This window comes from Empidonax traillii, unplaced genomic scaffold (genome assembly GCF_003031625.1).
Source record: "Empidonax traillii isolate 1590-97213 ecotype Southwest subspecies unplaced genomic scaffold, ASM303162v1 scaffold205:size1172791, whole genome shotgun sequence".
In the NCBI taxonomy this organism is placed as follows: Eukaryota; Metazoa; Chordata; class Aves; order Passeriformes; family Tyrannidae; genus Empidonax; species Empidonax traillii.
The window spans coordinates 484,922-497,466 of record NW_020955398.1 but is presented as its reverse complement, the minus strand read 5'-3'; the positions used below and the strand labels follow the sequence as shown (position 1 = coordinate 497,466).

The 12,545-nt window shown below is 38.1% G+C and overlaps 1 protein-coding gene across 2 annotated transcripts in view; it reads left to right on the top strand.

Moving 5' to 3' along the window:
* Window positions 1–796: 796 nt before the first annotated feature.
* Window positions 797–12,545, top strand: part of MAPK10 (mitogen-activated protein kinase 10) — a 183,288-nt gene continuing 171,539 nt past the window's right edge. Inside the window, exon 1 of one of the 2 annotated variants that reach the window (XM_027887238.1) lies at window positions 797–823. The gene's annotated coding sequence lies outside the window, so the exon portion shown is untranslated. The remainder of the gene's footprint in view (window positions 824–12,545) is intronic. The other variant, XM_027887233.1, reaches the window with a different exon arrangement.

The window sequence follows — 12,545 nt, the reverse complement described above, 5'->3', positions numbered from 1 at the left end:
AACTCCTTTTAAAATGAATTGTGGTGGTTTGTATAATGTGCTATGCAGGAACAAAACCATCAGGGAGTATCTTGGAGGTCTTTCAGTGCTGCCAGGTGACTGCTGGCATCCAGCCCAAAGCTGATGTGCAGTCATAGCCATTCTGGAATGCTTGGGGAAAAATGGAAACCTGAAGTAGTGTCTTCCTCTGTTCCCACTAATAGAAGCCAAATTAGACTATATTAAGCTGTAAAGAAACTTCTTTTTTCATTTTTGTAAGGATCAGGTAAGTTCCGAAGCATATCTATATAATAAGATCATTGGAATATAAATATACAGTCTACTTCACTGTAATCTTTATTGACTTGAGCACTTTTTTTCTACATTGGGGCATGTGCAATGTGGGGAAAAATACTTGTTCATAATGGGCTAAAATAGATTTTGTAATGTACAGTTACATTGTCTCTGTGTTTACCTGTCTGCAAAATGCATGCCTGCAAAGAATTTGACAATAGAAAAATTACATTCTGAACATGGTTTTCTATAGTTTTGTGGAAATCAATAATAAAACTTGAACACATAAAAGTAAGGGGGTTTTTTTGCTAGCTTTTGTATATTATTGGTGCTATGTAAAAAGGGCTGCTGTATATATATATGGATCTATATGTGCAAAATAGATTATATTGGAAAAATGAGCCATGTTTCTCCATCTGGGAAAGACGGGGGGGGGGGGGGAGGGAGGGAGATAATTATTTCTTATTTTTGTTTAGATCTGTCTTTTCAAGAAGAGATGCAATTAAAGAATTTTCTGTAAAGATGTCAAAATGGACCAACTAGTCTTGTGGTAAGTTATTACTGAGAAAAAGCAAACATGAAACACTTAAATCATCCTCTTAGCCTGTAGAAGGCAAACTGCTTCAATATTGTGGTCAGTGGGCTGATGGAAATAGTCCTGCAGCTGTTTTTGGTTTATTCTCAATTTACAATAAACATTTTCCTTAAATATCTTCCATTCATAATATTAAAACCTCCCACAGGAATAACAGGAATAATTAGATTTAAAAGTTTTGCTTCTTTCAAAAGTTCTGAATGAAGGATGCAAGCAAAAAAAAAAAGTCAGAAAAGAAGTGAAAACACTACAGAAGGGGACTGCAGTGTCCCCTTTTTTAAACTTCTTAAACTTTTTTTAATTGCGCATAGCACAAGACTGTGTCTTCTAGGGCAGGATATAAATTACTCTGTTACCTGATACCATTCATTAAAACACAAGAAAACTAGGAAAATGGTATCCAGTCTGTAGCAATTGGAAAGCATATAGGTTATACCTGTCTGAATAGGCAGGAGTAAGGATGTGTGGGTGAGCCAGGACAAGCCAATTTTCAGCAGCTCATAGTAGTAGTAAGATTTTGGACCAGGCTAGTCTTGACTTGTGGAAAGCTCTATATAAACAATAGTGATGATCTTGGAGAAGAAGGAAACAGCCTATTTTGATTGAAACTTTGTCTTGTTGAAAAGCTCCTTAGCTTTATTTAATCTGCCTTGAGGAGTAAAAATCATCAAATAATTGAGAGCCACTCTGACACATTAGACTCATGTACCTAATATTTGACTAATAGTTTTGATAAATGATTCATCTTCAACTGTTAGGAATCAAGCATAAAAAAAAAAAACAAAACCAAAAAAGCTTGTTTGAAATTTTGAGACTTGTCTGTGGCTTATCGCACATTATGGTGTTTTCCAGTTTGCTGTGAAGAGCCATTGCAACAGGGCCAAGTGTTCACAATCTGTATCTTTTGAAATACATAATGCTGTAAGGTCTCATTGCTTCCTTATCTTGGCAACTGAAATTCTATGCCTTTCTGTTTATATCTGATGAGATAATCACCTACATCTCTGTTAAATGTAGGGGCTGAGAAATAGGGTAGAGCTGTAAGCAACTATTGCAAAGCTGAAAACATTCATATCAGTTAAACTGGGCTCTTTGTGACTGCAGCTGCAACTACTTTATTTAGAAAAGAAATCAGAGAAAGATGTGAAAGGCAGTGACTGCCATCTCGGTGGCTTTGTAGATTCAGCACAGGTCTGAGTTATTTTTGGTGATCCAAAAACTGCTTCTGCCTGCTAAAACAGTTTTAGGAACAAACCCAAGAATCCTCTTTCCCCCACTTTGTGATACTGCACAAGTGAATTTTTCGCTTGTGCTTTCTGTTTGTGACTTTGGGTTTTGCATTCACTTCTGTACTGTGAATCCAAGCCTGTCACTGCCTGGAAAAGTGGTTAAGCCACTGAACTATTAGCTAAAAGTGCTACAACTTTTTCCAGCTGTGTTTAAAACTAAGCAGGACTACTCTGGCTATTCACAGAACACCAGGATTGTGAGAGAAGACCTGGACTTTCTGTGTTCTAGACAGAGAAAGGAATTCATATATAGTGCAGTGGCAAATGTTTCTTCTAAGATAACTAGCTGTTTGTCATCTCTCATGCCTGTAGCTTTAGATAAGTTTGGCTTGAAAGCCTGTTTCTCCCTAGACATTATGAGGGAAACATTGGAACACAACTTTGAGATTTGGATTCTGTCCAGGGAACTGCAGGCTTGAAAGACAGATGTGTCAGTGTGCCATTCCTAGGTATCTAGGTTTCTTGCTGATCCTTAACAACTTACAGCTATTAAAAGAGCTGTAGTAAATTTTGGGTTTGTTAAAGTGATCTGGGCCAGCTTTGAAGTGGCTGTTTACGGCAGGCACTCTGAGTACAGTCCCCAGTGTGAAGGTTTTGTTACATAGCATTTTGTCCATCTGTTCTGTGATTTTGATGATTTTTTTTTTTCCCCCTGACAGGAAAGAAGCTAAAATTACTTTGGAATTTGTTCTTTTTCCTTGCTGCTTGTCTAAGAGGGAAAGTGAAGTGAAACTTCTTGACTTCAACAGGAATTTCCTGGATTGGCAATCCTTTCTTTCCAGTTAACATTTGAAGAATTGGAGTTTTTTTCCCCACATCTTCTTTCCCAATCCTTTCAATGCCAATTGAAAACAAAGGTGTTATTATAAACTTTTGCTGGATAACCACTAAAAATTACTTGTATTTGGCAGCAATTTCCACATACTACCATTACTGCTGAACCTACTACCATTTCTTCTGAACCTTGCAATTTAAGAGAAAGGTGAATAAGATATGGCGAGACTTTCTCACTAATTTCTGATTAATTCTATTATTTGATGGGAATTTCAAGTACTATTCTTGATTTCAGAAGTGACTTTAAAAAAAACATTCTTTTCTTCTGAACCTTGCAATTTAAGAGAAAGGTGAATAAGATATGGTGGCACCAGGTTCAGAAGTGAAGTTACTAACAATCATTACATTGTTTAAATTAATATTTTCTTTCGTCCCAAAGGCACTTTACAAAATGGCTGTATTAGCTGTCATCTACTAGATGGTTTAATGCTTTGGTGATACCTCTAAATAATATATTGCCTGCAAATGAAAGAGCTTTGGTGTCTTAGTCGAGATTGATAAGGATTCATTGGGGCACCTGGTGCTTTGTTTCAGGAGTAAAGTGCTGTGTTTGGAAGGAATCCATGTCAAGATCACACCCAGAATCTGTGATCAAAAGAAGGAACAAAGTACATTTCATGGTCTTCTTCCAAGTCATATTTTCATGTTGTAACCTTGCTTAAATCTGTCTCTGATAGCAACAAAAGATAAGTTGGAGTGTGTCATAAATTGCAGCTTGACTTGGAGAGGACAACAGGCATCTGGCTAGTGTAGAGTTGATGTCCAAGGACATTAGGAGCCCAAATAGTGTAGATACCAGTGTGATTTGAAGTGCTGCGTACAATATTGTCTGTTACCTACCTCCTAATTCAAGAGGGATGTAGTTCTCCTTAGTGTCCAGTGATATACTGTCCAAGTCTGTGTAGATTGTCTTGGACTTCATCCAGTATCTCAAATATCATCAAGTGCTTATGATGAGGTGACAAGCTTGTGCTTCATAAGGTGTTTGCAAGAAGTACAGCTGACCCAAGAGCGTTGTTTGGGTTAAAAGTGTACCATTTCCATAATGCATTTTCTTTTGCTTGAGTCCAGAGCAAATAAGATAAATCACTGAGGGGAAAATGTAGGGGATAGACCTGCCAGGTAGGTGTCAATAAGTAGTGTTCTCTGGTTTTTCTCCTGAATTTCAGCTGAAGTGAAGGAAAGTAAACACGGTCTATCATGGAAGTTTGCGATGGGCCTCGGCAAAAATCACTACAGATAAATCAATCCTCACAGTATGTTAATTCTTAGGACTCAAATGCAGAGATCCAGTGCTATTTTTCTGTTCAAAGTGGCCAGTTGCTAAAATATGATTTAGAGCCTCTCTTTCTCTCTTTAAAGCAGATCACAGAATTTTCTGTAGATTCTGACTTCAGTTTTGTTTTTTTTCCTTCCAGAAGTCAGTTATCTATTTCAGTAGATATTAATCTTTAACTTTTGACCTATCTTAACTTTCTTTTGGCTTAAGAAACAGGGATAATAATTTTTTCCTGAACTATTTTCCCCTGTCCCCCTATGAAAACATACTATGAATCTGCAGTCCCTCTTCAGTGATATAATTAGATCAGTTAAAAGAATAGTTCTTGCAATTGGCCTCTGCAAACTATTCTCAGTCAACAGAAGTGGTTCTCTAAGCCTTGAAACCTTCAGGCAGATTATGGTCTTGACTTTCCTGTCAGCAGAAACAATGCAATATTAAATAGAGGCGTGCCAGGTTCTTTTAGCATAACTTTCAGAACTTTTTTTTTTTTGGTTGGTTGCTTTTTGTTTGTTTGTTTGTTTTTAAATTGTCCAGCTTTGCCTAGGTTGATATTCCCATCACTGACTGTAAATTTGTCCAAATTTACAAGTTTAGATGACTGCCTACATCAGATACTATTTTCTGGTGTAGGTACTCATGGACGCTGATCACACCATCTCTAATTTTTCAGTGAGGTAAAGAGAACAGGATCCTTTTGTTTCTCTAGCTTAGGCAGAATTTGCATGAGTGTGTAAATTTTCTTTTTTCTTTGCTTTTTTTTTTCCTGCTTGCTGTTTCTATGACATTCTTTGCAATATGGCAGAATGAAATGAAGAAGTATGCCAAGGCAGTGAAGCGGGGGAAGGGCTAGAAGCACAAATAGAGTCTAAGTGAAAAGAGAATGCCTGGAAACCATGAATTGCTCAGTTATATCTGAGCTATTACTTAATTTATAAAATTAAATATGTTGGCTTGGAGTGACACTCTTTGCATCCCCGTTTTGCACCTTTGGGGAATTACAGGCCTGTCAAGCAGAGCCAGTTTGCACGTTGTCCTCGCTTAGCTGTTGTTTTTTTCCAGAATCAAAATTAAAATATGGTGCTTAAAAATGTTGCTCTGCATAATGCTGTATGATAGAAGCATCTGTGTATGTCATGGAAGTAACAACTCCAAGGGCCGTCCTCTGTTTATCTTCAGCTCTGTCTACTGCTTTGTCTCCACAAAGGCTATTTGAGTGTGACATTTAATTACATTTGTATCCACTCTGCCTTGCAGTTATCGCTAGTAGAGACCTTGGGTTATGCTAGGAGTTGTGGAAGGAGGAGGAAACATGGTTTTTCAGGTACTCCTCACATTTCTCTGGCCCCATGCCAGCGCTTATGACACAAAGTGAGAGATGCAGTCTGATCTGCTCTTGCTAAGGCAAAGCAGCCAAGGCTCCCTTTGATAGGTTGCCTCAGATGGGAGGGCTTCATGCTGATGCTGGTACAGCTTCACATGTAACAGGCACTCTCCTGCCTTTGTCTAGCATTCGAGAGCATCTCAAGCATTCCTTAGGCACCAAATGTGGAAAGCAAGTATGGTGAAGGGAATTTTTGCACACTTTGAAACATGCATCCCATATGCAGTGCACTGAGTAGTTGACCTACCTATCTCACTGTGTTTTGCTGTGAATGAATTTTTTACAAATCAAATGCAAGTTTAGCTGTTCTATTTCTTCTTAACTCACGGGCAATGCTGGAGTCCTTAGGGCTAGTTTCTGTGTTTACAACTCCCTAGTTTAAGTGAAACCTTTCTGAGCTATTTCTTGGGTCGGGGCTGAGATAAAAGAAAATGTCCAAAACCACTTTTTCATTATCTGATCATTCTGCTCCCAAAGGGGAACAAGAACACCTTTGAAATTGTGTATTTGGAAGAAATACTTGGGGGAACCAAATGCATGGAGACAGTCAACCCAGACACATTAAAATAAGTGGATCATGTACTGCTAATTGAGGCATTCTGTAAACCCAGTCTTAGTTGGAAGGCAACAACAGTTGGAACTGTTTGGTTGCCTTCTGGGAGCAGAGACTTGCTCATGTGCAAGAAATGCAAAATCAGGACTTGGTAGGTGCAAAGCATCACCAGGTGAGCTTGAGAAATGTACCACAAAAGACTTTATAAGAAAAGGTGATATATGAAGAGCTTTTGAAGTAACCCAGGAACCCAGAGTTTTCAGTAGCAGAAGAGGTTTAGCCGTCTCTCAGCAGGGAGCAGAAATCCATGTAGTTCACCAAATCTAGATGCAGATTCTTTTCCCTTTAAGGTAAGTCTGTGCAACTTTGAATACAGCCATGTTTAGCCAAGAGAATTATTTGGTCCAGCTCTTCTCAATTGTATCTTAGGGAACATATTATTGTCATGGTAACTTGGTGAAAGCTTTTACTGTTAACTCAAGATAGGAATCTATATTGTTTCAAAATACTGTTTGCAGCACAGCCAATTAATATCACCAATATTTATACAGCAGATAATACCTTCAGACAGGCTGGACACCATCTGCCATGGCCTGATTTAATTTTATGGCTGTAGCAAAGTGAGCTGACAGAGTAGAATTTTTCACAGAAGTCAGCTGGAGGTGTATCATGGTTTTCAGTGTATCATGGTTTTCACGTAAACCTGTGAAATGTTGTAAATGATGGTCATGTATTTATGTTATATAAACAGGGAAAGTACTTGTTTTGAGAAGGATTGATTTCTGTTTGTTTGCACCCTGAAACAAGTTTACATTCTCTTTAGTGCTCTATTGTACTACAGTAATGTATAATTTAATCCTTCATACATGCCTTATGTATCTCTGCAGGGAAAATTGAGCATGAAATCATTTGCTCTGGAAGAATTACTGAATACAGGAAATGGCAATTTTTATAATTAAATAAAACTTGAGCAGTTCGTGGCATTAACTTCAGATGGCAATTTCAAATTAAGATTGTTTTCTTTTTCATAGTAAACACTGGATTTATGGAACTTTCAGCATTTCATGTAATGTTTTATATCATTAGGACAATAAAACACCCATGATACATTTATTCAAAATTATATGAGTGCCTTTTAGGTCATATTTATTTGCTAGGGCTTTATAGGACATACAGCTCTTGACAATAGACAAACCAGTTTCAAAAATGGCAGTAGTATTATTGTGTGCTGAAATAATTTTCTTGTTATGTGTTAAGTACTAAAATATTTTTCACTAAAGATGCAGTAATTGAAGGTACAGATGGAATAGTTTCATGCCCATTAAGAAGGTCCTGTTTCTCCAATACTTGTATGCTTTGTTATTCATTAAGTTTGTTCCCTTTACTGAAGTCAGTACTTAGCAGTCCAGTTTTGTACATCTAATCCACTGCCTAGTGAGATAAATGTGCATCCTGTGGCTTTGCAGTTATGGGCTTTTTATCGGGACATCCTTCTTCTAATTATGATGAGTGTAATGACTTGAACCCTTCTAATTTGTGTGCATATGCTTGCATGCATTTGTGTGCACATTTCTCCTGTGTCAGTGGCTGTCTTGTTGCTGCTTAATATATTTATCTGCTAAGATTTGTTTTATCCTATACAAGAAATTGATTTAGTAATGTATGTGTAACAAAAAGCATTTTGACTTGAAGAACCATTTTTTTCTGAACCCACTCCTTTCCTCTGCTACATATGAATCAGGATTTCAATTTCTAAAATAATACATTTTAGTAAAATACCAGATGGTTGCCTGATTTTGTAGCTGTTTGTACAATGTACAAGCAAGTGATCAGTGCACCTCCTTAGTCACTTACTGTTAATCAGTCTTCTGTGAATTCTTCTGAGGTATCTGTTATGCTGGTTTGTCTCTTTCACTTAAAACCTCCCTTGTGAAAAACTGAATCAAGTGAACTTGCCCAACAGCTGTGCCCTGCCCTGTGATTTCCCTGCCTGTTCTCAGTGACCAGACTTTATCTCCAGTTGCACTTTATAAGTGCAGCAACTCCGTATTGGTCAGGCCATAAGAAAGTTCTGTTTATTTAGATTGTGCTTTTCAACCTCAGAGTTAACCAAAAAGCTGACATGATGCCAGTCATAGTTATTTCTCCATCTCAGTTTAGTTCTGTTACGTTTGTCCATTTGTATAGCGAAGTTAAAGAAATCCTGAGATTTAAATGTACATTTCTTCATGGTATGACAGTGAAGAGGTAGTAGAAGGAAAGGAGTTATAGGAGTACGTGTAGCTTCCTTAACTTTTTCCAAAGCCTCTCTTGAACATTAATTAATTAATTAATGTAATAAGCATGTGGAAAATGAAATAGTTTTAAAGACCTCTTGATGAAGATGAACACAAAATCCAAGATCGTTATTTCTTTGCGAATAAAGTCCAGGTAGACCTCCATCAGTAATTTTTTCTTGAGAATTGAGACAGAATAAAAGCAAGGAAGGCATTGCAAATTTCTTTTATTTTTTTGAAACTAGCAGAGGAGTTTAGTGCAATGGAAGGTCATATATCAGACAAAAGAGAGCTGCAAAAAAAAGGTACATTTTATTGCATGAAAAGCTTGAAAAATAACTTTGGAACAAAGAGACTCTTGGATTTGATGTACAGTGGGCCTATACCCAGTGAGAGCAGCAGCGACTTTTTGTGTCTGGTTCTATAGACAGCCTGTGGCACACCTTCACTGTTCCACTTGAGAGTACAACTTTACAGCAGACTGGAATCACAGAAAACCATGGCTGAAGGTGATGCTGAGAAGTCACTTAGTTCTATCTTTAGCACTGAATTGGGTGGAAGAATTTGTTTCAGAAGTTATTTGTTGCTTTAGGCCTAAAAGAAATGAAAATGCTTGCTCACCAGGATTTTATTTTGGTGTCTTTAATTTGATGTGATTCATTTGGCCATTGAGAAGAATAGGATCTCTGTAAGGCAGGCAGAGCTGAATTGGGTGTGTAGCAGCTCTTAAACCATCACAGTCTGCAACTCAGTGCACTAAGCCATTGCCAATTTCAGATTGCTTTATATGCTGTATTGCAAACTGTGGCAATTCAGGAGATGCTACATTCAGCCATCCATGCAGCAGACTCTGGGAGAAATGGCATAAACTGCTTGAGCAATTCCAGTTTAGTCCTAGACCTCACATGGATTACAGAGTGCTTTCATGGCAGGCTGATTTAGTACTTCTGTAGTACTTCTGTCCTGGTAGGACCATTTCAGAAGATTATTATAAACACTGTTGTCGGTGAGCACAGAGTCACAGCTGTTTTCCTCTATTCTTTAAAAGCAGTGCTTAATTCTTCTAAAGTGCCTCATTTACCTACATCTATTTTTATTTTTTTAACTAAACAGCATCAGCAAACAAGGAATTGGAAACACAGATGGACCCGAATCTCCATATGGCAGTTATTTCTTTAAGAGTGATCTTTTTGTTTGTATAAAGACAGGACTGAACGTGAGCAACTTCTGACATAACTGTTCTCCAAACCTCAGTGTTCTCAGTATCTCTTATGAAAATCAGTGACAGTCTAATTTTCATCTCCTGGGCTACCAATTGTATGAACTTCATTTTGGAATTCACATTTGAAGTGAATCAAGATGTTTTATACTACAGAAGACCAACACTGAGTGGTTTAAAGGCCCAAAGTAGGGAAATAAGAGAGCATGTCTACCAGTTAAGACTGGGGCAGCTATTCTGGGAAACAGGTGCCTAAAATGATTTAAATTATTTGATGCAAATTTTATGCACTTTGTCAGGCCATTCCAGTGTTTAGCTGAGGCTTGATTCCAGTGTGGAATACATTTTATGGCATGGCATGGTGGTGTATCTCGGCCCAACCAGTGAACCATCTCTGCAGGACACTGTAAAGAGCAAACAGTAATCACTCATGAATGTGGAGACAAATGCTGGTTTAGCGGTTGAGCTCGAGGAAGCAGCATCACTGGAAAAAGCAGCATTTGAAAAGCTGCTATTTTCCATTAGATATGTTGTTTCAAGGACAAATAGCCTAATTACACTCCAAAGTCTCTGACACCTCTGCAGGAGCTTAGGCTTTTTGTTTCTTCTCCCTTTCCCCAAGCCAGCCCTGTAATTATGTCAAAAGCAGCCACCTTTGCCCTTTTTGCACCACCTATTTTCAAAGGCATTCTCCTGACTCACACAATAGTGTGGGTTTTTTCTAGAAAACTTATTTTTTACTGTTTCCTTACTGTTTTGGGTAATACAGGTAGAACATGCATATGAACATATGTTTGGGAAAAAAAAATTCCCTTTGTTTCAAATGAGTAACCAACTCATGTATATATAGGTTTTTATACATTTGTGTATGGTTGCTGTAGGTGGAGTCTTTCACCAAACGAGCAAAAACATTTAATAAGTATTTGCCATAAACCAACACCCTTCCACCATCCCTCCCTCAAAAAAAAAAAAAAAAAAAAAAAAAAGGGTAATACGTAGATTTTCTTGAAAGAAGTAATTTCATTCTGGTCTTTTGCCTAACAGTAATGTATTTCTAGAGTCCTGTTGAAGAAGACTTTAATCACAAAAGGAGTAATTTTTCAGGGTATTCTCTTGTGGTATTCTGTAGGATCTGGAAGGGATGAAATCCTTCTCAGAGTAAAATAAAGCTCCTTTGCTCGGAGCCCCTCTATGTTGGAAGAAGACGTAGTCACTTCTTGTTCAAACATGATAGTAATGTCCCAGACACTGAAAGTAGATGTGCTATGGTATGTGAGAAAGAATATGATTACACAGACAAAAAGGGAATGAGGGATTTTGTGTTTTTAAGGATGATGTGGAAACTGCCTGTTTAAATTTTTGTTTCATCAGTGTTGTGATGATTTTTTTTTTTTAATTTCAATATCTTGTAGTTACTACCAGTTGTGGTTTCTGCTACACATCTTGCAGCATCTTTATTGCTTCCTCTTCATCACTCAAAAAAAAGTTTTTAGTAAATTGCAGATTTCTGAAGCTTACCCGTCTGAAGTCAAATATGCTGTGGTTATTGAGGCCAGTAACTTGACACCTTAAAACTATCAGGCTTATTGCTTATGTCTAATGTGCAGGTAGCGTCTAATTTGCAAACTGTGGTGGAGATTGTGTCATGCTGCCCTTGGTGCCTCCTCAGGACACTGGTGACAATATAGGAGGGTGCTCTCCGGGCACATAATGTACCTATGCGTGCTTCTTCACTATGCAATATCCAATATTCCCTTAGTATAGTGCACAGTGTGGGAGAACTTCCTGTGGTGATTGTTGGCTTGTGATAAAGCTGTTAAGTAAATTAAAAAAAAAAAAAAAAAAAGACAATGGTGCGTGAGAGTTGCAAGTCTAGAATTTTTTTATCACTGCAAATAAACATGTTCAGACCTTCATTAATGTATATATCTATGCAGAAATGATACAGAGACCAAGATGAAAACCTTCACCTCCAGAAAATAAGAACAGCCAGGCAAAACAGGCTAATGCAGAGAGTGGTATGCGAAGACAGAATACAGTCGGGGCAACCAATAGCTCAGGGTCCAACCACAGCCAATGACTTCACTTTGCCTGTAGTTAGGAGTTCCAGGTCATACAGGACTGTGTTTGGCTCTGGGGGTAGTAAAACCTATGGAATATTCAGACCACTGGCAGGAAAGCTGCAATGAGTTCCTTTGTGTTCTTTTTAACCAGTGAAATTGATGTACTGAAGGAAGTGGTATGCTTTTCAAAGATGGCTATTTGGGCAAGGTAGAATGTCACCATAATGTAAGGAAAGGCATTGGGATTGTTCAGCCTGGAGAAGGCTTTAGGGAGACCTAAATGCAGCCTTCCAGGACCTAAAGGGAGCCTACAAAGAAGATGGAGAGAGACTTCTTACGAGAACATGTAGTGACAGGACTAGAGGGAATGGGTTTAAACTGAAAGGGAGTAGGTTTAGGTTGGATATTAGGAAGAACTTCTTTACTGTGAGAGTGGTGAGGCAATGGCATGGGTTGTTCAGAGAAGCTGTGGCTACCCCAACCCTAGCAGTGTTCAAGGCCAGGTTGGATGGGGTTTTGAGCAACTTAGTCTAGTAGAAGGTGTCCTTGCTCAGGTGAGGGGGGTTGGAACTAGATTATCTTTGATGTCCCTTCCAATGCAAAGCATCATATGATTCTGTGATAATATTTCTGACTAGCTCTTGTCCCAGCCTAAATCTTATGAAGTCTAGTCTCATGGAAGTGTAGAGTGCACTTTCTTTGCTGTTTCATGTCACAAAAGTCACTACATCCTGTAGACTTATGCAGAAGAAATGTCATCTGCTTGACTTTTCAACTTAA